This window comes from Emydura macquarii, unplaced genomic scaffold (genome assembly GCF_026122565.2).
Source record: "Emydura macquarii macquarii isolate MOO-44397 ecotype Brisbane River unplaced genomic scaffold, CSIRO-AGI_Emac_v2 contig_1253, whole genome shotgun sequence".
NCBI lineage: Eukaryota > Metazoa > Chordata > Testudines > Chelidae > Emydura > Emydura macquarii.
The window spans coordinates 53,413,011-53,437,305 of record NW_027131390.1 but is presented as its reverse complement, the minus strand read 5'-3'; the positions used below and the strand labels follow the sequence as shown (position 1 = coordinate 53,437,305).

At 45.7% G+C, this 24,295-nt stretch overlaps 1 protein-coding gene across 5 annotated transcripts in view; it reads right to left on the bottom strand.

Moving 5' to 3' along the window:
* ADARB1 (adenosine deaminase RNA specific B1) overlaps nucleotides 1–24,295 on the bottom strand; it is a 272,145-nt gene that overhangs the window by 214,823 nt on the left and 33,027 nt on the right. The window contains exon 1 of one of the 5 annotated variants that reach the window (XM_067548807.1): nucleotides 2,240–2,346. The exons of the other annotated variants lie outside the window; for them this stretch is intronic. The gene's annotated coding sequence lies outside the window, so the exon portion shown is untranslated. Of the gene's footprint in view, nucleotides 1–2,239; nucleotides 2,347–24,295 lie in introns of those variants that run through there. 5 annotated transcript variants of the gene reach the window in all.

Sequence of the window (24,295 nt, the reverse complement as noted above, 5' to 3'; positions counted from 1 at the left end):
TTTGTGCAGCCTGTTAAGAAGGTGAGCTGAAAGGGGTTAAAAAAAATAACAACAACAACAACGGGTTGCAACAAAGGTTTTTCAACCCAAAAAGATATTAAACTTTTGGCTTAAAGTAAAAACCTATCTACTACTGCATTTTTTTTTTTTATGAAAAACTATGCACTAGCAAGTGAAACTGTCTTCTATGGTTTTCTAGTCTTGACTTGCTAATGCACACAGGTTTAGGGCCTATTGTTCTTAACTAAGACCCTGTCTACACTTACCTCCGGGATTCATGCAAGCTACGCAAAAAACTTGCGTAACTCCCGTCGACTTCTGGGCTCCTCTTCTGCGCACAGTCTTCACTGCACTGTGCCAACTGGAACCGCGTTCCCGTCGACACAGCACTACGCCACTTGCGAAGGTGTCTTAGTAAGTCAATCCGGAGAAATTGATCTGACGGCAGCGATTTGCCACCGTCAGTGTAGCCGTAGCCTAGTAAGATGCGTCTTAGAACCAGAATACAGAAGAGATCCTTCCAAACTTTACAGTTAAATGAAAAGGTTAGTGCCTTATTTTACATTTGCCATCTTCCATTCTCTGTACATGTACATTCATGGGATATGTCCCTTCGCAACACCATTAGAAAGCTTAGAAAGCTTTTTTTTCTTAAAAGACCCTGAAAACCGGAATTAAAAAAATCATTACCGTTATAATATACGGTAAATACTCATAACAACAATGGAGGGTGAGCATTCAGACAGGTATTTTGTACATTTACATCCCCCAAAATCATCAACTCCTGTTTTCATATGCTAGTTTCATTATGTTCACCTGGGACCACCACTAAAGCATGAAGCTGTTTTTTTGGGATTGGGAGGAGAGTCGGTCAATTTCTCTATATAGTATATGGATTTGTAAAGTGTAATAAATATCCTATTGTGGCCTACATTGTACCAGGAGAGAAAAACTGACATCACACATTGCTAGCATGAAGATGGTTGTGACAACAATCCCCTTAGGTCACTTGGGGGGTGGGAGGGGAGAATGGCTCAGACACCCTCCTCCAAATATTCTGGCTCACACAGCACCAGGGAAGGGGCTTAGATCCCATCTTACAATGGGGGTTCAGACCTCCAAGAAAGGCAATCTCTCCCAAATCTTGGCTCATACATGGTTATCAGAAACCCCCATGACCAAAGCATAGAATCATAGAAGATTATGGTTGGAAGGAAGAAGCTCATCTAGTCCAATCCCCTGCTCAAAGCAGGAGCAACCCCAGCAAGTGACTCGGTGACTTGCTTTCCTTTGATTATACTTAGTTCCATTGTTCAGAAAATGGGTAAAGTCGTGATTCAATCACCCTGCTTAGCACAGTTTCATTTTAAACCAGAAATGCTGGTCTCAGTCCAATCTTCCAAAAGGAGCCCTTACAAAATGCAGGCAGAGAGCAAGGAACATGCACAACACATTCCCTGAAAAGTGCCAACGGGAATGTTCATCACAGGTGTTCAGATTCAGTCACCAGAGTATGTCACCTTGAGCCACTCAATTACTATGACAGACTGCCTGGAAACCCTGTTGCTGTTAAAAGAGCCATAATCTTGCTGCACATGTGCAATTCAATCTCTCTGGTTCGTCAGTTTAGTCCATGCTGACCTAGAGTTCCAAAGTAAGGTTAACAACTTTTCCAACACTGCTCTCCCAAAAGGGCCCTGGTGCCTTTCACAAGCTGAGAAATACCAAGCAACACAAATCTCTTGGGGTGCTGATTAGAGCCACTGTTTGAGCCCCAAGTACGTGAGGAAAAAGTTACAAGAACCACGTTACAAGAAGAAGCTGTTTTTAGGGAGGCAGTATCTTGGTAATCCTCCATTCAAATAGACCCAAATTTGGACCACTTGACCCTATCTCGCACACCCATGAGGAACAGCAAATTTTGAAACAATCAAAGCAAGCATACAGATTTTAGAGCACTTACAACAGTGGATCTTTAAAAAGAAAGGGGTGCTTGCTTCACAATAATTCGTTAGGCAGCAAAGATAAGGATTAATGCAATTTGTTCCTTCATGGGCTACCTTTTAAACTGACCAAAAACTGCAACAAATTTATTTTTTATTTAAATGTATCCTGCACAGAAGGGCACCCATGCCAAACTCTGGGCACCCTTATCAAATGGTTAAAAATAAATTCCATAAAACAAATGAGCTGTTAAATCTTTGTTGTTGCTGGAATGATCCACTAACAATTTCCCAACCTTCTCTATCTCCTAACTCCCGTCACTGGGTGGAGACGGGGGAGCCTTTCATCCGGTCAGCCACTGCTACGAACAGCTGTGTCGATTTATGGAAGGGTCTGGTTCTCTCCACGTAGTGTGCCAGGGCCCGCCTGACATCCAACGAATGCCATCTCCGTTCCTCAACCGAACCATGTGATTTCGGGAAAAACACAGAGAGGAAAATATCTTGGTTACAGTGGAATTGGGACACCACCTTGGGAAGGAAGGCTGGGTGGGGCCTCATCCTGACCTTATCCTTATAAAAAACAGTATAGGGGGCTCCGAAGTTAGTGCTCTTAACTCAGAGACCCTCCTGGCTGAAGTGATGGCCACCAGGAATGCTACCTTCCAGGAGAGGAGGAGCAGGGAGCATGTAGCCATGGGCTCAAAGGGGGGTCCTGTCAACATGGTGAGGACCAGGTTTAAATCCCAGGGAGGGACAGGGTCTCGAACCTGTGGAAACACTCTCTCCACCCCTTTCAGGAATCTAACCGACATGGGGTGGGAAAACAACGACCGTCCCTCCATCGGCTGGTGAAAAGCCGAAATAGCCGCCAGGTGTACCTTCAAAGAGGCCAAGGCCAGGCCTTGGAGTTTAAGACTTAGAAGGTATTCTAGAATCACCTGTATGGGAGAGCAGGTAGGAATAATACCCCTGGTCTCCGCCCAAGTCGTAAAGCGCCTCCACTTCGCCCGGTATGTAACCTGCGTGGAGGGTTTTCTACTACCAAGTAGAATCTGTTGGACTTGCAAGGAACAGGCCCTTTCACCCTCCGTCAGCCAGAGAGTCTCCAAGCTGTCAGATGGAGGGAGTCCAGGTCCGGGTGCAGGAGCCCCTGGTCCTGGGAGAGCAAGTCGTACCGGGTGGGGAGTGTGACCGGTGTAGCAATGGATAGGTCAAGCAGTGTACTGTACCAGAACTGCCTCGGCCACGCTGGGGCGATCAAGATGACCTCCGCCTTGTCCCTCTTGATCTTGAGGAGGATTTGAGGGAGGAGAGGGATGGGGGGAAAGGCGTACGTCAGGGACCCCGACCATTCTATTAAGAACGTGTCGGACAGGGAGCCCAGCTCATGCCTTCAGAGTGAGCAGTATCTTGGGCACTTCTTGTTGTGCGAGGATGCGAAGAGGTCCAGAAGGGGAGTGCCCCACACACGGAAGATTGAAGTCGCTACCTCGTGGTGAAGCGACCACTCGTGCCAGGGAGAAAATGACCTGCTTAAGTGGTCTGCCTCGTTGTTCCTGATCCCCGGGAGGTGAGAGGCAAAGATATGAAAATCGTGTCTCACTGCAAAATCCCACAGACTCATAGCCTCCTGGCACAGGGCCGAGGAGCGCGCTCCCCCTGCCTGTTCATGTAGAACATGGCTGCTGTGCTATCCGTGAGGACCCGGACCCCCTCGCCCCTCAGGAATCTGAGGAAGGTTTTGCAGGCCAACCGGACTGCTCTGAGCTCTCGGACGTTGATATGTAGAGCTCTCTCCTCCGGTGACCATAACCCTTGGGTACTCAGGCCTCCGCTGATGTGGGCTCCCCATCCCATATCCGAGGCGTCCGTGATAATGGTCACTGATGGAGTCAGGTCTCTGAACGGAACTCCCTTGAGCACCTCTCTCGGGTCCCTCCACCAATTGAGGGAGGACAGCACCTGTGGGGGAACCGTGACCACCTTAGTCAGTGAGTGTCTAGAGGGTGCATAGATAGACGCTAGCCATGCTTGTAAGGGCCTTAGCTTAAGGCGGGCCAGCCTCACTACATACATGGAGGCTGCCATATGCCCCAACAGCTGTAAACAGCGTCTGGCCGTCGTCATGGGAGACATTTGTAAGTCTGTATCAGGGATCCCATTGCCTCAAAACGCGGCCGAGATAGGAACGCTCTGGCCTGTATGGCATCCAGGGAGGCCCCTATAAAGTCTATACGCTGTACCGGAGCGAGCGTGGACTTCTGCTCATTAATGAGCAGGCCCAGTCTGGTGCATGTGGCGCAAACCAGCTCCAGGCTGTGCTGCACCTGCTCACATGATCTACCCTTATTGAGCCAGTCATCCAAGTAAGGGAAGATTTGAACCCCCTTAAGGCGTAAGTGGGTCGCCACTACCGCCATACACTTAATGAAGACTCTTGGGGCTGAGGACAGGCCAAAGGGTAGTGCCATGAATTCGTAGTGGCCTCCCTGTACCCTGAATCTCAAGAACCTCCTATGTCCCGGCAAAATGGAGATATGAAAATAAGCATCCTTTAAATCGAGGGCAGCGTACCAGTCCCCAGGGTCTAGGGCCGGAATTATGGAGGCAAGGGATACCATGCGGAACCTAGTCCGTCTGATATACTTATTCAGACGACGGAGGTCCAAGATCGGTCTCAGACCCCCCTTGGTCTTGGGGATCAGGAAGTATCTAGAGTAGAAACCTTTTCCCCTTTCTGCCTGCGGAACCTCCTCTACCGCACCAAGCTCTAGGAGAGAGTGGACCTCCTGTAGTAGGAGCTGTTTGTGTGTGGGGTCCCCCATATTTGACGGGGTAGGAGGAGACTCCGGAGGAGAAGCCGTAAACTGCAGGGCGCATCCCCTGAGGACGACTCCCAGGACCCAACGGTCCGTCGTAATTGCCTCCCAAGCATGGTAGAACGGCCGAAGCCTATTCGCGAAGGGTTGGTTATGACCCAGGGGGAAGGAAAAAGTGCCACCCTCATAATTGCTGTCAAAGCATTTATTACCATTCGCGCTGCTGGTTTTTCCGCCCTGCTGCGCCCGCGCTGAGGAGCCTTGCCGATCCCAGCAGTTAGGCCCTCGAAAACGGTCTCGCCCCCTCCTCTGCTGAGTGGGTCTAGGGGCTGGCCTGGGCAGGGGAGGTGGCTGGCGCTGAGGCTGTGGGCGAGACTGGCGTCTTGCTGCTTGAGGGGTGTACAGCCCTAGGGTCCTGAAGGTGGACCTAGAATCTTTGAGGGCATGCAACTTCTCATCCGTCCTCTCCGAAAAGAGGGCGGATCCCTCAAAGGGGAGGTCCTGAATGGCCTGCTGGACCTGCACTGACAACCCCGACGCCTGTAGCCAAGAACAGCGGCGCATAACTATGGCCAAAGCCATTGCCCTGCTGGTGGTGTCGGCTGCATCACTGGCCACCTGCAAAGCCGGCTGGGCCACGGCCTCTCCCTCCTGTGCCACCGTGGCCAGGTCTGCTGCCTGCTCCGGGGGAAGGGCAGCAACCAACCGCTGTAGTGAGGCCCATAAATTCTGGTTATACTTGCCCAAGAGGGCCTGGTGGTTAGCCACCCTCAATTGTAATGCCCCTGTGGAACACACCTTGCGGCCAAACAAATCCAATTTCCTCCCCTCCTTATCTTTAGGGGTACTCCCCTGGCCGCCCTGGCGATCCCTTTGATTCGCCGCATCAACTACCAGGATGCCAGGAGCCAGGTGGCTATAGAGAAATTCAAAATTCTCTTTAGGTACATAATATTTTCTGTCTGTTCCCTTGGATGTTGCGGGAACAGAGGAAGGAGTTTGCCATAGGACCTTGGCAATACTCATGACCCTGTCATGAACGGGGAGGGCCACACATGAAGGGCCTGAGGACCCTGAAGGGCCAAACAATGGGTCTTCCTCCTCAGACATCTCCTTAAGTGGTAGCCCTAGCTTATTAGCCACCCGCTTAAGGAGTTCTTGGTGCGCCCTAAAATCAAAGAGGGGCATCTTATGGTCCCTGGAGGTGCCTTCGTCAGGGGATGAAGAGGAGGACGGGGGAGAGGCCCTGTAGATGGGCCTTCCTCCGGGTCTGATTCCCCATCAGAGGGAATGGGTGATGGCAACTGTGAAGGTGGAGGGGGAGGCTGCACCACCCCGGAGTGGAGCGAGTCAGCGCCCTGAGCCTGCTGAGCTGCCCACGGACCCCAGTACGGCCAGTGCCAAGGTCCCTGCTGCCACCCTGGTACAGGCAACTGCACAGCATCCCCCTTGTGATCCCTGCACCCCGAGTCCCAAGACCGTCTCTTATGACGCCTTTGCGGGGAGCGGCTCTGTGAAGAGGAGGAAGAGTAGCGCCGGTGCCTACGATGCCTCCTGGATGAAGACCGACTAGACGAACTAGTGGATTTTCTTCGTCTGCGGCCGGACCGCTTATGTCTGCGTTTCCCGCCATGGGAGTGGGAGTGGTGGCTTCTACGGCTACGCGACGAGGATCTCGACCATGGACGTTGCACTGCTTCCAGCGCGAAGCTCGGTGCCGAGGCTGTCAGGGCAAGTGCGTGCCTCGGTGCCGATAGGCTCGGTGCCGCATATGACAGTGCCACCAAGTTCGGTGCCGCGTACGACGGTGCCGACATGCCTGGAGCCGCAAATGGCGGTGCCGGTGTCGCCGGTGCCGTCTGAGGCAGTGCCGTCGGTAGCGGTACCGGTGGAGTCAGAGGCACGGACGGCGTCGACCACATCAGGGAAGTCTGCTGCCTCGGTGGATCTGGCAGCGGTGACAGTCCTGGTGCCAGTGCCCCCACGGTAGAGGACGGTACCGATGCGGTCGGTGCCATCTTGGAGGGGGTCTCCCGACCCTTCCTACAGCGCCATGCCTCTCCGCGCTCGAGACCGAATCCTGGGTGGTGCTGGAGTCAGCTCTGACAGCCAAGCGCCCGCTTTTTGTGCCTCTAGGCCGCCCCCGGTGCCGCGGCGCTCGACGACCTAGAGTCAGAGCTCGGAGGGGATGCACTCTCCGCCCTCCGTGACCGTCTGGGTGAGGGTTGAGAACGTTGGTTCCTCCACCCACCGGGGCCACCCAGCGCGGGTTTGCCCCGAGACGCCGGTCCCGTGCCCCTCGGCCGATGGGGGGATGGAGGCGTGGGCAAGGCCATGAGGGCCCTTGCCGCATCGAACGCCTCCGGCGTCGACGGTCCTTGTAGAGGCACTCCCCCACCTTTTAGAGTCGGGGGAGGCTCCCTACGAGGGGACACCGGTGCCGGAGAAACCTCCACAGCACGTGGCTGGGGTGTCTCCTTCTCCTCCCCTTGCTTCTGTGGATGGGAGGAGTCTCTGGAGGCGGTGCCAGCAGTCTTGATCTTCTTCGGCACCGAAGCCTTCGGTGCCGCAGCCAGTGCCGGCGGTGCGCTCTGCACCGAGCGTACACTCGGTGCCGGTGACCTGGACGGCTCGGACGCCAGTCAGAGCGCAGCCTCCATGAGAAGTGACTTCAGTCTCACATCCCGTTCTTTCTGGGTGCGGGGCTTAAAGGACTGCAGATCCTGCATTTCTCTCTTCAATGCTGCTCTCCGAGACAACGGAGGCAGCAATCGTGAGGGTCACTAACAGGAAACTGCTTTGCACAGAGGGAACAGCTCTTGAAGCCCGCGGAGCCAGGCATGGCTCCAGTCAAAAACCCCTAAGGGCCCTTGAACACAAAGTCAGTGGCTTCAACTAACTGCCCTTGTCTTTGAATAACAATAGTCTCTTCTAAACAACTGATCTCTAATCTTCTAATCAATGCAATTAGCTAGGGACTGCTGCTTGCAACGGCAAGTGGCAGAAGTTCCAGCAACCGTCAGAGGCGGAAAGAAGGAACTGGGGGTCCGCGGGGCCAGCAGCGCCCTTTATACCGCGACATGAGCGTGGCACTCCAGGAGGCGTCTGAGCTGGCCCTGTGGGGCTTGCTAAGGAAAAAGGTTCCGGGAATCTGTGCACGGGGCGTGCACACACCCAAATTGGAATGCATATGAGCAATCACTCAAAGAGAGAACACAACTTCTCCTGAGACAATGTTGACATTATTGTGTGGTAACTCTTACCAATTATTATTTGCTAAATTAGGATCCTTTTGGGTGGCCTCAAAAGAATCATGGTACCAGCAATCTTCCAGAAAAGGCCACGCAGCTGTAAGATCAAGGCACCAATGAACTTGACATACTACAACCAATTGTTGATCTCTACTATTGACGGCCTTACAGCAGCCCCCACAATCACCTGCCTAAAAAGGATGATGAGGTAGAGACTGGTGCATATGTGGTATGAGACATGAGCTCAACAATCCTACAAAATGGTGTCAAGCCATGAGACCTGACTTAATAGCAGCTGTTACAAAATCTGAATCCAAAGAAATGCTCCTAAGATTAAGCCAGTTTAACCCAAACTCTTAACATTACCTCACAAATTTAATGTTATTTATAGAAAAAAAAGTCAGCTGCTTGCAAGATAGCATCTCTGAAATAAAGGAACACTAGACTAGGACGCAGAAGGTATATAAGCAGTGTCTGAGTCATCCTCCCTTGCTGGGCCAGCTGAAGGGGGAAGAGGGGTACTGTATTTGCATGAGCACACCCAGGTGCTCAGCATGATGGATTGCTATGCCTCAAACAATCATTTTTGGCTGGTTTTGGGTTACAAATGACTTTAATGTTAATTGCGGGGATAATGAAATGTTGACCCTCTTATTGTACGAACAAATGGCAGCAGAACTGTGCTTAGTCTGTTCTGATACATCGCTCTCATCTGAACAGAACTGGGCAAGCTAGGGGTTTGCATGCCAGAGCCTGTGAAAGCCGTAGAGGGTGGTGACTGGTACTGCTGCCTGAAAGAGTGGGTTCTGCCTAAGAGCCCCAAGTATGGTATGACCTCCCCCTCCCATAGTTCAAAAGATAGAGCTACTTAAGATTCCTTTTGGAGTGATTTGTTGTTTTAGGTGCAGGGACAACACTTCTGTGACAGCAATGAGGTTTCCCCATGAACTGAGAGCTGAAGCCACTAAGAGCTGAAATCACTAACAGCTAGGGAAACCTCATGAGGCTGACCCGCAGAGGACACAGAAGCAGAACAGCTGGCCAGCCAAGTGGCTAGCAGAGCAGGCAGTGTGACAAGCAGAGGGGACTAGCAAAGCAGAGCACCTGATGGAGATGGAGATGTAGCTACAACAGTCTGCAGGGCAAGCACAGAGCCTTCTCCCACCCCCCAGCATGGTGGGAGGTGGACTCACTTGGATGCACCCCTGAGCTCTAGGTCGTTATTGACTAAGAGCAACAACTGTGAATGGAGGTGTACGGAGAAAGAAGGGAAAGGCAAAGGATGCTGGCTGCCCACTGTACTCTAGGATAAGGGTTTTGCTCATGAATGTTTGCGTTTATGGATTCTTTTTGCACTGTTTTCCCAAACTAGTATTTGAGTTACTCCCTTCCTTTCTACACTCAGACTCTGTGCTTGCAAGAGGTGAAATATTGCTTTTGGGAGCGCCCTGGGGGTGGAGTGACATTTCCCAGGTGACTGGTGTGGGTTTGACCCAGTTTTGTGTTGTATTGTTGAAAGGAATCCCTAGATATTGAACCTGGCCCTTGTTGCTGCCAACTCTGATTGGCAGAAAGGTTACAGGTAGTTTTCTTTAAAGTTGGGTCAGTCATGAAAAAGTTATTGAACTGAGGAAAGTGCAAATAACTATGTAAAACCAAGACCCATAATAATCATGGCTAGTGAAAGCCAAAAAGGAACACCTTGATCCATTACAGAGAAAGTCAATGCTTCCTTTAGAAATGGCAATTTACTACACAACCTAAAAAATAATTATTTGGCAAGTATTTATGAAAACAACAAAATACAAAATGACCTTAGCTAAACGCATCCTATCTAAATCAGGAGGTTGGGTTTTGAGAAGAAGATTTAGGATGAGAGAAACATGGCACATTTGATAGACTAGAAGAACAGGAATGAAAACTGTAGCTTCTAGCTATCAAAGTGCTAATTTTATTCTTTATAGAAATTGAAAGGAGAATGAGCAGAGAGCAAGGAGGAAGAGCATTATGGTTCGAGAATAGACAGCAGGGGTTACATGAGCAAAACCATTACAGAGGAAAAGCAACATTGTTTAGTTAGGAGGCTGCCTAAACTGAAAAGGGGACAAAACTGATGTCAAAGAACATGCTGACTTCCTTCAGCCATATTCAGCGACACAAGAACAAAAGCAAGTGAAATGGAAATAAGGTATGAGGCAAGCCAAGGGAACAGTGAAAAAAGTAAGACTGTGAGAAGGGAAAGAACTAATTATAGAAAAGCAGAGTTGTAGGTGTAGACCAGTGGTTTGACTTAGGAAGGCTAAAGAATGAGGGGAAAGAGCACATAAGAAAAATTAGATGTTGCTATCTTGGAAGTCCACGGAGCATAACAGAGGTACAGGGAAAGTGATGAGCTATTGAAAGTTAAGGAGATTATCAAGAGGTAATTCAACACAACAGACAAGAGCAAGAAATGTTCTAAGTGAATACCAAGTTGTAGCTCTGGATTAGCTCTTTCAATTCAAATGAAATTTGGGAGAGAAAGTGAGAGGCATGAATTGTGCATGTGAAAGGTGACTTTGCCAAGATAAGGGTAGGGAACTGAAAAGAGAAAATAGGGCTGAGTCACTGAGTGGAAAAAGAGGAATGAGGAGAGACAACCATAGGAAGGACAGCAGTAGGGACTGAGGGGGAAAGCCAGTAGACAGAGGAAGAATAACTGAAGAAATTATGAACAGTTTGTTCAAGATAGGACAGGAATTCCAAAGTGAACAAGAGACGTAAAAGTTAAAGAATGTGACAGACTACTAAGGCAGATGCTGTGAAACAAGCAGGAAAAAGGGAGGGAAGTTTTGGATCTTCCTCCATGGTAATGTTACTTGACTTAATGAGTCAATTCTGACTTAGAAATTCATAGAAAGTGTCAACATATTTTGCCTGACACTTTTCATTCCTGGGTTTCCCAGTAACCCACTGAATCATTTATAGGTAGCATAACCACCACTCAATATATATATAGCACAGCTGCTGGTTTAAGGCTATTTTATATACAGTAGTTTACGTTGCTGATAATATAGTATTATGGGTGGATATTATCTAAAAATGTGTGTAGTATCTAAATTTAAAACAATGCTACATTTACACAAAGGAATCAGACACGGCAAATTCATAGTCGCCAAGAGCTATTACTGCATTACATGGTATAATGAAGATTCAATCAGTGAAGTTGCCTGTGGAACAATTTCAAGCTAGTCTCTTGAACAGCATGCTAGTTTTTCTTTTGTTTTTTCTTTTAAAGAGTAACCTAAGATAATTTTAAAATGTATGTAGCGCAATCACCATAAAATAAAACCTAGACAAGCAACTGGTTGGAGGTTTCCTACACATGATAGAAAAATAAAATAATTCCACATGCATTATTCTACATGTTAACATTTATTATACTATAGCATTCTAGGTCATTATGATAATTAAAAGAAATTTAAGACCAACTGTGATAGCTTTTCACAAGAGCTCTGCAACCTCCATCTCCAATTCACTCATTTTGTGAAGAACAAGTCATTCATCTCAACAACTAGTTCCTCGGTCTGCAAATCTGTCCAGTATCACCTTAGGCACCCTCCAGCCTTTGTTCATTCCTGCCTAGTTTGTCTGATCAAGGATTGTGCTAACTAGTTTATTATATCCTTCAATACTAACTGTTATTGAATCTATCCCAAGTATAGCCAATAGCCACCTAGGAGGACCACTTTCATAATTTACTGGATTTCCTTTAAGGATTGACTACAACTCCCACCCCATTTAACAACTTCTGCTTTAACCTCAGCTCATCCTGTCCTTCAATCCATTCTTAAATTGCCCCATATACCATAGTCTTTCTGTGCCCTTGTCCCTCAACTGTAAGTTATTCAGTGTCTCCCCCCAGTATTGCTGCAACACCTGGAATGGATTCTCCTTCTTAGTGTAGGTACCATGGCACTTCATTTCAGGTCAATTCTCATTTTTTTTCACTTAGGATCTGACCTGAACAGTACAAATTAATCAAATGTCCAAGTTTCAATACATTTCAAAATGCAGCCTACCTTCTATCATATATATATTGTCTGTATACTTTCTCTATGTCTAAGATGATGAACTTGTGTAGACTGACTAACTAGCATTCTTAGTTTTCTACAGCCTCTCAAAAATATTGTATTTTTCAATATAATGCCACTATATAGCAAGAATTATGCTTCCAGTCATAATACCTCAGGGATGTCCACCAGAGGGCAGCAATTGAGTATTTTTCTGAAGGTTACTGTAGCAGCAACTACTGGACTGCCCTATTACAGACTCTTTATGAATATTAAACATTAGTGATTATATAAACTGCCCCTATTGCAAAAGATTTGCATGCTGGAAAAAATAAGAAGCAGGAAAACAGATCATTCAGGGAAGCTAGCCAAGCACTCATGAGGGCTACAGGTTCTGATGGATCAGGACACAAAAGGCATGAGAAACACAGGAGCTCAGCGGGTACTCTGATCTGAGGCAGTGGAGGGAATCCTGGGGAGCTTAAGATATCTGTATGGTTGATAAAGTCTCCAAGGACAGAGAAAATCTATCCAGCTACCCGTGTTGGGCTATGCTGATGCACAGCTGCTGTGGCAAACACCTCTCCTACAACGGAACTGTAGTGTTGGTGGCACATTGTAACAATGGCCTTGGAAGTCAGGGATTCCATGATTCTCCAACTCTCTTTTCAGCCCTTTTAGTTTCCACTTCTCTTCCACTTGGGTCAAAAAATTCTATTACCATGAGGACAAGATGCTATGCTAGCAGAAGCTCCTCCACAATGCAATAATTCTTCCACCTACTCCTTCACAGGGATTGCGTAGACACTACTTCCACCTCTCCCCCTCCACACAACAGATTACATCACAATATATGTGAGGATGAAGGTCTGAAGACTGCTAACAGAGGATGGATGCTGCTATACTTCTCTCTGCTATCTCTAAGCGGACAGGCAATTGCCTCTGAGCCTGGAACATAGATAACCAGGCCATCTAGTGTTCTGTTTGTGAACAGATAATCAAGTAGCCTGCCAATGAAAACTCTAGACATTTGGCCAAGGTCCCCTCAGATTTACTTCAGCCAACAGAACTGGGGTAAGGAAAGAGTGATTTGATTGTGTTACCTCTGATGTCACAATGACACAATTTGAGGCCTGAACTATTGACATGGACACAACAATTGCTTAAAATATAAAAATATAAAATTCTTTATCACAACCTAATTTCCTTAAATATAGCCTATGCATCAGTTTCCAGTGAGACTTTATTGTATTGAACAATTAGACAGTGTTTTATTCTATTTCTGAGATCATCCAAGTCAAAAAAGAGGTGAGAAATGCTGAATTTACAAAAATTATTTTAATGTGTTTATTCTGGAATAGAGAGGAAATATTTAATCCAGAAAGTGAGCTAGAAGATCCACTTCTCCTCTGAAGAGCACATGAATTTTAATATGCGTATTTAGCACCTTAACCAGTCAGACAAAGGGATCTTAGTCCTGGTTCAAGTTAAAATGTCAACTCAACATTAACTATGAAAGTACTACTGTCATCTCCATAGCCAGGATGCAAAGGTCATTCATTCACAATTACCTTGCCCCACACAAAGATGACAAGAAATGTTAATAACTGAAACTACAGGATAATTCTCAAGTCTCACACCCAAGTCTTGCCACCAAGCTTTCATTGATGTCTTTTGCATCAATGAAGGACAAATATCCATTCTCATCTTCCTGGATTTCTTTACAGCATTCAACATTGTCAACCACCAGATATAACTATCCTGCTTGAGAGAAGTTTCAGAAATTAAATAGTTTAAGTTCTTCAATGAGTAATGATGGGAAACTGCCATCTCAATTTCTCTTCCCAGTTCTATTCAATAACTACATGCAGCCATCACTAGGTAAACAGATGACTGAACTCAAATGCCAGCAACATGCAGATATACACTCTGACGAGGCCCCCATGGTGCAACCTGAAAACTGTGGGAATGCTGTGCCCTCTTCAGTATCCAGCCTTGGCTGTCCCTCACAATGCCTTGCTAGTGATAACATGCAGCAAGCCCCTCCAGGCACTGTTCCTAGCCTCACAGCACTGCAGATCACCACACCCAGCTAGATCACATGAATGTTAACTTCGGTTGCCTCTCACTCTGTGATGCTGTCAACAAGTTACACTTACAGAGCCATCTTCAGGCAGAGACACCTGCTGAGTTATGTGAGTGCCTTGCCTAGCCACTCAGGAACCAACAGAGAGACACCAGCCAACTAGCTCCCTCCCCCACACACACGAGAACTGCGCCAAAAGGAGTCTATACCCAAAATTATATTAATAAAGTCTGCCCTCTCTGCATTGTGGGGAAGACATGCAACAGCTTTTGTTACTGAACTAAGATTTCTAAACACTCCAATACAAGACCACACTGGTTAAGATAAAACATTAAACAAGTTTATTAGCTACGGAAAAATAGACTCAGTGATAAGTAGCAAGCGTTAAAGAGATTAACAGAAGTTACCAAATGAAATAAATATAAGGTCACAGTCTAAATTTCACACACTAACGAGCTCTTGAATTAGCAATGTCTCACCCTTGTTAGCTGGTACGAGGAGTTTCTTAAACACAGGCTGGGCAACGTTCCCCCTGTCTGGGACTCCCGTGCCCCCCTTTCAAAAACCTCTTGTCTTCCAGATGACCCTTCAAGTGTTCAGTTGAACGGGAGAGGAGCACAGTGATGATGTCACACTCCTCCTTTTATAGTCTGTTTCAGCTTCCTAGAACAGTTCATGCTTGGGACATGACTGCTGCTTCCTATTAGTCAAGTAACCCCTATTAGTCAAGTAAACAGAATGTGCATCCTATAGCGAAGCCTTCACTGTAAGCAATTCCTGGTAGTGGAATCTTTCTTTAATGGCCCATTAGCAGATCTGGTCACTTCATTGTTGTATTTGAAAAGCTGGTTTAGGTGATTTCCAACTCACATGTTCTAGGAGCATTTAGAACAATATTTTATAACTTCACATACTACAGTAGCACATACAATCCAAAAAGGTATTAATGTTTAGCAGGTCAAGACTTAAAATAATAACCACTCAAGACATACCTTGTACAGAACATGACATTGGTTAACATGGGGTTTTTGGGGTATTTTTCTCAGACACAGAGTGTCGCACATTCCTCTACATCATCTTCACCACATACAACTGTACTACCACCACCAAAATGACCCAATGTTGGCAGAGATTAGTTTATAGAAAACAGCAGCTGGTTGAAGCTGAACCTGAGCAAGATTAAGGTTATGTTGGTGAGCAAAGCAAAGAACTGAGGAGTTTACAGTCACAGTGCTGGATGCTTTGAAGTACACACCCACAATTGGCAAAGTCAGTCCATAGTTTAGTAGTGCTACTGGATTTCTTATTGACACTAACTTTACACATACAGAAGTGTCCACAAGCAATGCTTTCTATTATTTCTGGGTGGCAAGGGGACTCCTTCCCATCCTGACAGATTATGGCCTGGCCACAGTTATACTTGCCTTTGTTACCTCCCATCTTGGCTACTGCAATGAAATGCACCTGGGCATGAAGCCATCAGCCCTTACAAAATTCCAATTTGTACAAAATGTGGCAGCACCATCTTCTCAGCAACAGTCTATCATAAGCACATCAAACCTGTTCCTACATTCTCTACACTGGTTTCCCAAAGAAGATGCAGTTCTAGAGTTGTTCTTATCTTCAAGGCACTCATAGGCCTAAGCCCAGAATATCTAAATGATCCCCATAAATGCTCAGTTTAAGCCTGTCGTCAACAACTCTGCTCCTCAAATATACTGGAACTTTTCAATACAAGAATCAGATGCTGCATTCCCAGCACAGCCTCTTAGGTTAACAATGTGGAAATTGAGTGGAATCATTCAGAAGGTCTCTTCACAGACCATATTTTCCGGTGCCCTGGTGGAGGCTAGAACTACTGGAGACAGTGTCCACTCCCTGTACAGAAGCAGGATGTCTGGCCTATCCAATATCAAATTCCAGAGAGAAGGGTAATGACTCCCAAATAAATTCTTGTCTTTTGTTTTCCCCTTTTGTTTAAGTTCCCCCAACTGGAAGAGATGCATGGAATGCAAGAAATCTGAGTGTCACATATGTATCTATATTCTTCATCAAGGATGAAAGAAGAGATATGAGAGAACAGAAATAGGCAGAGTAGGAAAAGGAGGTGAGGACTCCATTCTTTCTCAGCAAAGGTAGCAAAAGAATTGGGAAGAACAGACTGAGGCTTATATACAATGTAATTGTCCATTCTTTTTCTCTTTCCTTCCTACTAAAAGGAGTTTCACATCATCTGCTCCATCTTTCATTCTACAAAACTGACTGGCAGTCAGGAGGACCATACAACAATTCTTATATTTGCTATTTAATATCAACGTGAATTAAGTATCTGCTCATTCGCAAATGTAGGTTAACAAACTTCACAAGTTACACCCCCATGCACAACTGGGATTTTGCTCTAACATTTACATTCCACATATGTCTTTTCCCAAAACAAAATAAATGTGAAAATTTACATTAACTCAATATTCAGATTAAGAAATTTAGCAAAAAATGAATTAAAAAGCAGATTTCTGCAGCAATATTAATAGTTACATTGCATATACTGAGGAATGAGAATTCTCTTAGAAACACAAGCAGCACACCATCAGGATGAAATGAATGAAATAATCATGTAAAAGCCAAGCTAAGTTCTGATTTGCTCAAAGGACATATTTCTAGTGTACAATTAATACTTATGAGGCACAATAACTAAGCAGAACTACTGTGAACAAAAGAGGCTTTTATAAACTGTTGTACAAGAGAGTACGATAAATTCATTTCCTGTTCCTCCTTGCATTTCTGTTCAATTATCCAAAAAAAGAGTCTTTGAATGAAGAAGAGATGTTCTACTATGACTTAAATGATTCTATAATTGAGTGCCCTGCATATCTCACAATATGTATTTATGAATTAAGAGTCAGCTGGATTTCAGGACTATAATTTGATCAAAGGATTTTAAAGCAAAGTTAGAGTTGTCTATATAATTGCCATTACTCGAATTGGGCTTCATTTCATTGTAAGGTTTGCCAGTTTTTAATTTTATACTGCTAGAATTCCAATCTCATTTCAAGAATATTGTGCAGAATATCTAGCTCTTCCCAGGCTACCATGGAGAGCTCCTTCAACCATTACTCTGCCTCCCTTGCCCCCCTCTTTTCTTCCCCTCAAACTCCACAGTCTGTCACTCCTCTTGTCACCATCAGCATGCCTGATCTTTTCAAACAGCCTTGTCCTTACCACCACAGCTATTTTGGCACTCTGTGGTTGGCAGGTTAATTTTTTTGGTTGTTTGTTTTTTGTTGTTTTTTTAAGCTAATATCACTCTTCCAATTGTTTATCAAGTTATTTTCAAATTTGAACAATGTGTAAGCATCCTAACTGGATGCCAACTAAACATCCAGTTGACTGTATCAAGCAATTAGTGGGTGCAATACTGTGTAATTAACACTTAATTCCTTATTGTTATTTTAGACAGTTATATTAAGATGTCACAGTTCTGTTTTCCACGAAAGTCAGGACATTAAGTTACAGATTCACAGCCCAGACACCAAACCCAAACATGAACCATCAAACACACTTCACTGATAAAATTAACCAACCAATTTGACCCATCATACTAACTGATTTTGGCCCATTACACATGATGAATGTCAAGAAGCCCTAAAAAACATTGAGTCACAACCTGTGACACTGATCCATGTCTTCTGGCTTGTAAAAGCCAGTGAACAACTATGCCCATTACTAATGGAAATATCAGTGTCGCCTTCAGAGAAGGACTCCTACCAAACTTCATGAAAATGCAATCTTCAAGAAGCCAACTCTCCAGCTACCATTCCATCTCCAGAGTCCTGTTCCTGGGTAAACTGACAAACTAATTTCAACAAAGACCCAACATCTGATAACAGTCAAGATCCTTCTGGGTTCGAAGGCTCTTAGAAGGAAAATAATATGGATAGTGAGCTGTTGTGACCTTCACAGAATGTGAATGTTTGTCTTACTCCCAGAGGATAAAAGTGACTTTGTCTTTATGAAGTGAAAGCTGGTCTCCATAATGGAAAAAAAGGCTAAAGGACTAGAGACTCAAGCATCAACCCCACATTGCATCAGAGAAAATGATGACTTTCTGGATAGAAGTCACGATTTGGTACTGCAGGCACAGCATGCTGAAGAATCAAAGGGGGCAGTGCAAGAGGGACTGAAAAATGGGGAAGAAAGTTGGCAGCATGTGATCTCCAGAGGGAGAACCCATATATTTCCAATGTAGATAGCAGTCAGCAACCGTTTTTAGGCTCTCTGTACAGATACTACTGCAGAGAATGGTTAGCTTAACAAAGAAGTCTTTGGTAAACTTAAACAAAAAAAAAAAAGCTTACAAGAAATGGAAGCTTGGTCAAATGACTAGGGAGGATTATAAAAATTCTGCTCGAACATGCAGGAATAAAATCAGGAAGGCCAAAGCGCAATTGGAGTTGCGGCTAGCAAGGGACGTGAAGGGGAACAGGAAGGGTTTCTACAGGTATGTTGCCAACAAGAAGAAAATTAGGGAAAGTGTGGACCCCTTACAGAATGGGGGAGGCAACCTAGTGACAAAGGATGTGGAGAAAGCTGAGGTACTCAATGCCTTTTTTGCCACGGTCTTCACAGATAAGGTCAGCTCCAAGACTACTGCACTGGGTGGCACAGAATGGAAAGGAGATGAACATCCCACAGTGCTGAAGGAACAGGTCCAAGACTATTTAGAAAGATTGGACATACACAAGTCCATGGGGCCAGATGCAATGCACCCAAAAGGTGCTGAGGGAGCTGGCTGATGTGATTTCAGAGCCATTGGCTATTATCTTTGAAAGCTTGTGGCAATTGGGGGAGGTCCCTGATGACTGGAAAAAGCAAATATAGTGCCCATCTTCAAGAAAGGGAGGAAAGAGGATCCAGGGAACTACAGACTGGTCAGCCTCACCTCAATCCCTGGAAAAATCATGGAGCAAGTCCGCAAGGAACCCATTTTAAGGCACTTGGAAGAAAGGAAGGTGATCAGGAACAGCCAACATGGATTCACCAAGGGTTGGTCAGGCATGACCAACATGATTGCCTTCTATGAAGAGGTGACTGGCTCTGAGAATGTGGGGAAAGCGGTGGACGTGATATACCTTGACTTTAGCAAAGCTTTTGATACGGTCTCTCACAGTATTCTTAACTTGCTGATAAGGAAGTATGGATTGGATGAATGGACTATAAAATGGACAGAGAACTGGCTAGAGCATAGGGCTCAACGAGTAGTGATCAATGGCTCCATGTCTAGCTGGCAGCCGATCACAAACAGAATGCCCCAGGGGTCGGTCCTGGGGCCGCTTTTGTTCAACCTCTTCATTAATGATCTGGAGGATGGGGTAGATTGCACCCTCAGCAAGTTTGCAGATGACACTAAGCTGGGGGGAGTGGAAGATACCCTGGAAGGTAGGGATAGGATACAGAAGGACCGAAACAAACTGGAGGATTGGGCCAAAAGAAGTCTGATGAGGTTCAACAAGGACAAGTGCAGAGTCCTCTATTTAGGATGGAAGAATGCCATGCACGGCTACAGACTGGGGACCGATGAGCTAGGCGGCAGTTCTGCAGAAAAGGACCTGGGGGTTAAAGTAGATAAGAAGCTGGATATGAGTCAGCAGTGTGCCCTGGTTGCCAAGAAGACTAATAGCATATTGGGCTGCATTAGCAGGAGCATTGCCAGCAGATCGCGGGAAGTGATTATTCCCCTCTATTCAGCATTGGTAAGGCCGCATTTGGAGTAGTGTGTCCAGTTTTGGGCCCTCCCACTACAAAAAGGAGGTGGACAAGCCGGAGAGAGAGTCCAGCGGAGGGCAACAAAAATGATTAGGGGGCTAGAGCACAAGACTTATGAGGAGAGGCTGAAGGAACTAGGCTTCTTTAGTCTACAGAAGGGAAGAATGAGGGGGGATTTGATAGCAGCCTTTAACTACCTGAAAGGGGGTTCCAGGGAGGATGGAGCTAGGCTGTTCTCAGTGGTGGCAGATGACAGAACAAGGAGCAACGGTCTCAAGTTGCAGTGGGGGACATCTAGGTTGGACATTAGGAATAAGTTTTTCACTAGGAGGGTGGTGAAGCACTGGAATGGGTTACCTAGGGAGGTGGTGGAATCTCCATCTTTAGAGGTTTTTAAGATGTGGCTTGACAAAACCCTCGCTGGGATTATTTAGCTGAGGTTAGTCCTGCTTTGAGCAGGGGGTTAGACTAGATGACCTCCTGAGGTCCCTTTCAACTCTATGATTCTATGAACTGGAAGTTCTGGCATAGTCAAGGAAATATTATGTGACTGGAATAGCAGAGACTTGGTGGGGTAACTCACATGACTGTAGCACTGTCATGGATGGGTATAAACTATTCAGGAAGGATAGGCAGGGAAGAAAAGGTGGAGGAATTGCACTGTATGTAAGAAAGCAATATGACTGCTCAGAGCTCCAGTATGAAACTGGAGAAAAGCCTGTTGAGAGTCTCTGGGTTAAGTTTAGAGGCGAGAGCAACAAGGATGATGTCATGGTGGGAATCTGCTGTAGACCACTAGACCAGGAGGATGAGATGGACGAGGTTTTCTTCAGACAACTAATGGAAGTTTCCAGACCACAGGTCCTGATTCTTATTGAGGATTTCAATCACCCTAATATCTGCTGGGAGAGCAATACAGCAGAGCACAGACAATCCATGAAGTTTTTGGAGTGTTGGGGACAACTTCCTTGTGCAAGTGCTGGAGGAACCAACTAGGGGCCGTGCTCCTCTTGACCTGCTGCTCACAAACAGGGAAGAATTGGTAGGGGAAGAAGAAGGCAATCTTGGAAGCAGTGACCATGACATGGTTGAGTTCAGGATTCTGACAAAAGGAAGAAAGGATAGCAACAGTATATTGACAGTGGACTTCAGAAAAGCAGATTTGACTCCCTCAGGGAGCTTATGGGCAGGATCCCCTGGGAGGCTAATATGAGGGAAAAAGGAGTCCAAGAAAGCTGGCTGTATTTTAAATAAATCTTATTAAGGATGCAGGAACAAACCATCCCTATGTGCAGAAAGAACAGCAAATATGGCAGGCGACCAGCTTGGCTTAACAGAGAAATATTCAGTGAGTTAAACACAAAAAGGAAGCTTACAAGAAGTGGAAACTTGGGCAGATGACTAGGGAGAAGTATAAAAATACAGCTCAAGCATGCAGGAGTGAAATCAAGAAGGCTAAAGCACAATTCAAGTTGCAGCTAGCAAGGGACATGAAGGGTAACAAGAAGGATTTTGACATATGTTAGCAAAAACAAGGTCAGGGAAAATGTGGGCTTCTTACTGAATGGGGAGGGCAATCTAGTGACAGGTGATGTGGAAAAACCTGAAGTAATGATTCAATGCTTTTTATTTGCTTCTGTCTTCCCAGACAAGGTCAGCTCCAAGACTACTGCACTGGGCAGCACAGAATGTGGAGAAGGTGAGCAGCCCTCAGTAGTGAAAGAACAGGTTTAGGACTATTTAGAAAAGCTGGACATACACAAGTCCATGGGGCCAGATGCAAATGCATCCGAGAGTGCTGAGGGAGTTGGCTGATGTGATTGCAGATCCATTGGCCATTATCTTTGAAAACTCGTGGCAATTGGGAAATGTCCCAGATTATTTGAAAAAGGCAAATATAGTGCTCATCTTTAAAAAAGGGAAGGAGAAGGAGCCAGGCAACTACAGACCGGTCAGCCTCACTTCAGTCCCCAGAAAAATCATGGAGAAAATCCTCAAGGAATCCATTTTGAAGCACTTGAAGGAGAGGAAGGTGATTGGGAACACTCAGCATGGATTCACCAAAGGCAAGTCATGCCTGACCAAGCTGATTGCCTTTTATGATGAGAAGACTGGCTCAGTGGATGTGGGAAAAGCAGTGGAGAGGATATATCTTGACTTTAACAAAGCATTTGACACAGTTTCCCACAGTATTCTTGCCAGCAAGGTAAAGAAGTGTGGGTTGCATGAATGGACTATAAGGTAGATAGAAAGCTGGCTAGCTCATCAGGCTCAACGGGCAGTGCTCAATAGTTCAATGTCTAGCTGGTAGCTGGTATCAAGCAGAGTGCCCCAGGGGTCGGTCCTGGGGCCAGTTTTGTTCAACCTCTTCATTAATGATCTGGAGGATGGGGTAGATTGCACCCTCAGCAAGTTTGCAGATGACACTAAGCTGCGGGGAGTGGAAGATACCCTGGAAGGTAGGGATAGGATACAGAAGGACCGAAACAAACTGGAGGATTGGGCCAAAAGAAATCTGATGAAGTTCAACAAGGACAAGTGCAGAGTCCTGAATTTATAATGGAAGAATCCCAGGCACAGCTACAGACCGGGGACATACAGGCTAGGCAGCAGTTCTGCAGAAAAGGAACTGGGGGTTACACTGGACAAAAAGTTGGATATGAGTCAGCAGTGTGCCCTTGTCGCTAAGAAGTTTAACGGCATATTGGGCTGCATTAGCAGGAGCATTCCCAGCAGACCGAAGAAAGTGATTATTCCCCTCTATTTGATATTGGTGAAGCCGCATTTGGAGTATTGTGTCCAGTTTTGGGCCCCCCCACTACAGAAAGGATGTGGAGAAATTGGAGAGAGTCCAGCAGAGGACAATGAAAATAATAAGGGGGCTGAAGCACAAGACTTATGAGTAGAGGCTGAGGGAACTGGACTTGTTTAGTCTGCAGAAGAGAAGAATGAGGGGAGATGATAGTGGCCTTCAAAACTACCTGAAGGGGGTTTCCGAAGAGGATGGCGCTAGTTCTGTTTCAGTGTTGGCAGATGACAGAACAAGGAGCAATGGTCTCAAATTGTAGTGGTGAAGGTCTAGGTTGGATATTAGAAAATCTCTCTCACTAAGAGGGTGGTGAAGCCCTGGAATGGGTTACCTAGGGAGGTGATCGAATCTCCATCCTTATAGATTTTTAAGGCCTGGCTTGACAAAGCCCTGGCTGGGGTGATACAGTTGGGGTTGGTCTTGCTTTGAACAGGGAGTTGGACTAGATACCTTCTGAGGTTCTGTTCCATCCCTAATCTTGTATGATGGAAAGGAATATATTCAAATAAGCTCTAATTTCCCTTCAATAGGAAATATATCAGCACTGATTTAAAAAGAAAAGACTGGCTTCAATGGCAGCCTTTTCTTTTGGCTTCATCTACTACTTTCCAGTAGTCTACATTAAACTGTGCAGTATGATGCTCAGTGCATGGGAGCAGAGACTAAATTCCCACTTTTGTCTGTATGCATCTCTTGTCTTATTATTTTAAGCTTCTTCGGGCAGATGCCTTTTTATTCTGTGTATGTATAGTCCTCCTACACTATAGTCCTCAGTACCATGGGGTCATCTAGTCCTCAGATCCTGAGGTCCCTTCCAACTCTAATATTCTATGATTCTAAGAAGCAGAAGGCCTTCACTTGTGAAACCTCTTTCTTGTACGGTGGTTCCATCTGTTTGAGAGCCTGCCTAGAGTACACTTGCAGTCTTGTCTTCTTTCTTCTAGGATGTGCTATATACACACAGAGGACCAGAATGTGGCCACAGACTTCCTTCAAGGAATGCAGGGCCTAATCTATCTCACTGCTGAAGAGGTCACCACCCTCCAAGGTGAATCTTCTGTTGTCATCAGTATCTTATGGGAAAACCTTGAAGACTGCACCCATGATGAGATAACAAAGGGATTTTAGGTGATTGGGCAACAAAATGGCAAATGAAATTCAATGGTGATAAATGAAAAGTAATGCACATTGGAAAACATAATCCTAAGTATATATATAAAATGAGGGGGTCTAAATTAGCTGCTACCACTCGAGAAAGATCTTGGAGTCATTGTGGATAGTTCTCAGAAAACAGTGACAGTCAGTCAAAAAAAAAGCTAACAGAATGTTGGGAATCATTAGGAAAAGGATAGATAATAAGGCAGAAAATATTGTATTACTTCTTTATAAATCCATGATATGCCCACATCTTGAATCCTGCATGCAGATCAGGTCACCCCATCTCAAGAGAGATGCATCAGAATTGCAAAAGGTACAAAAAAGGGCAACAAAAAATGATTACGGGTATGGAAAAGCTTCTATATGAGGAGAGATTAACAATACTGGGACTTTTCAGCTTCAAAAAGACAA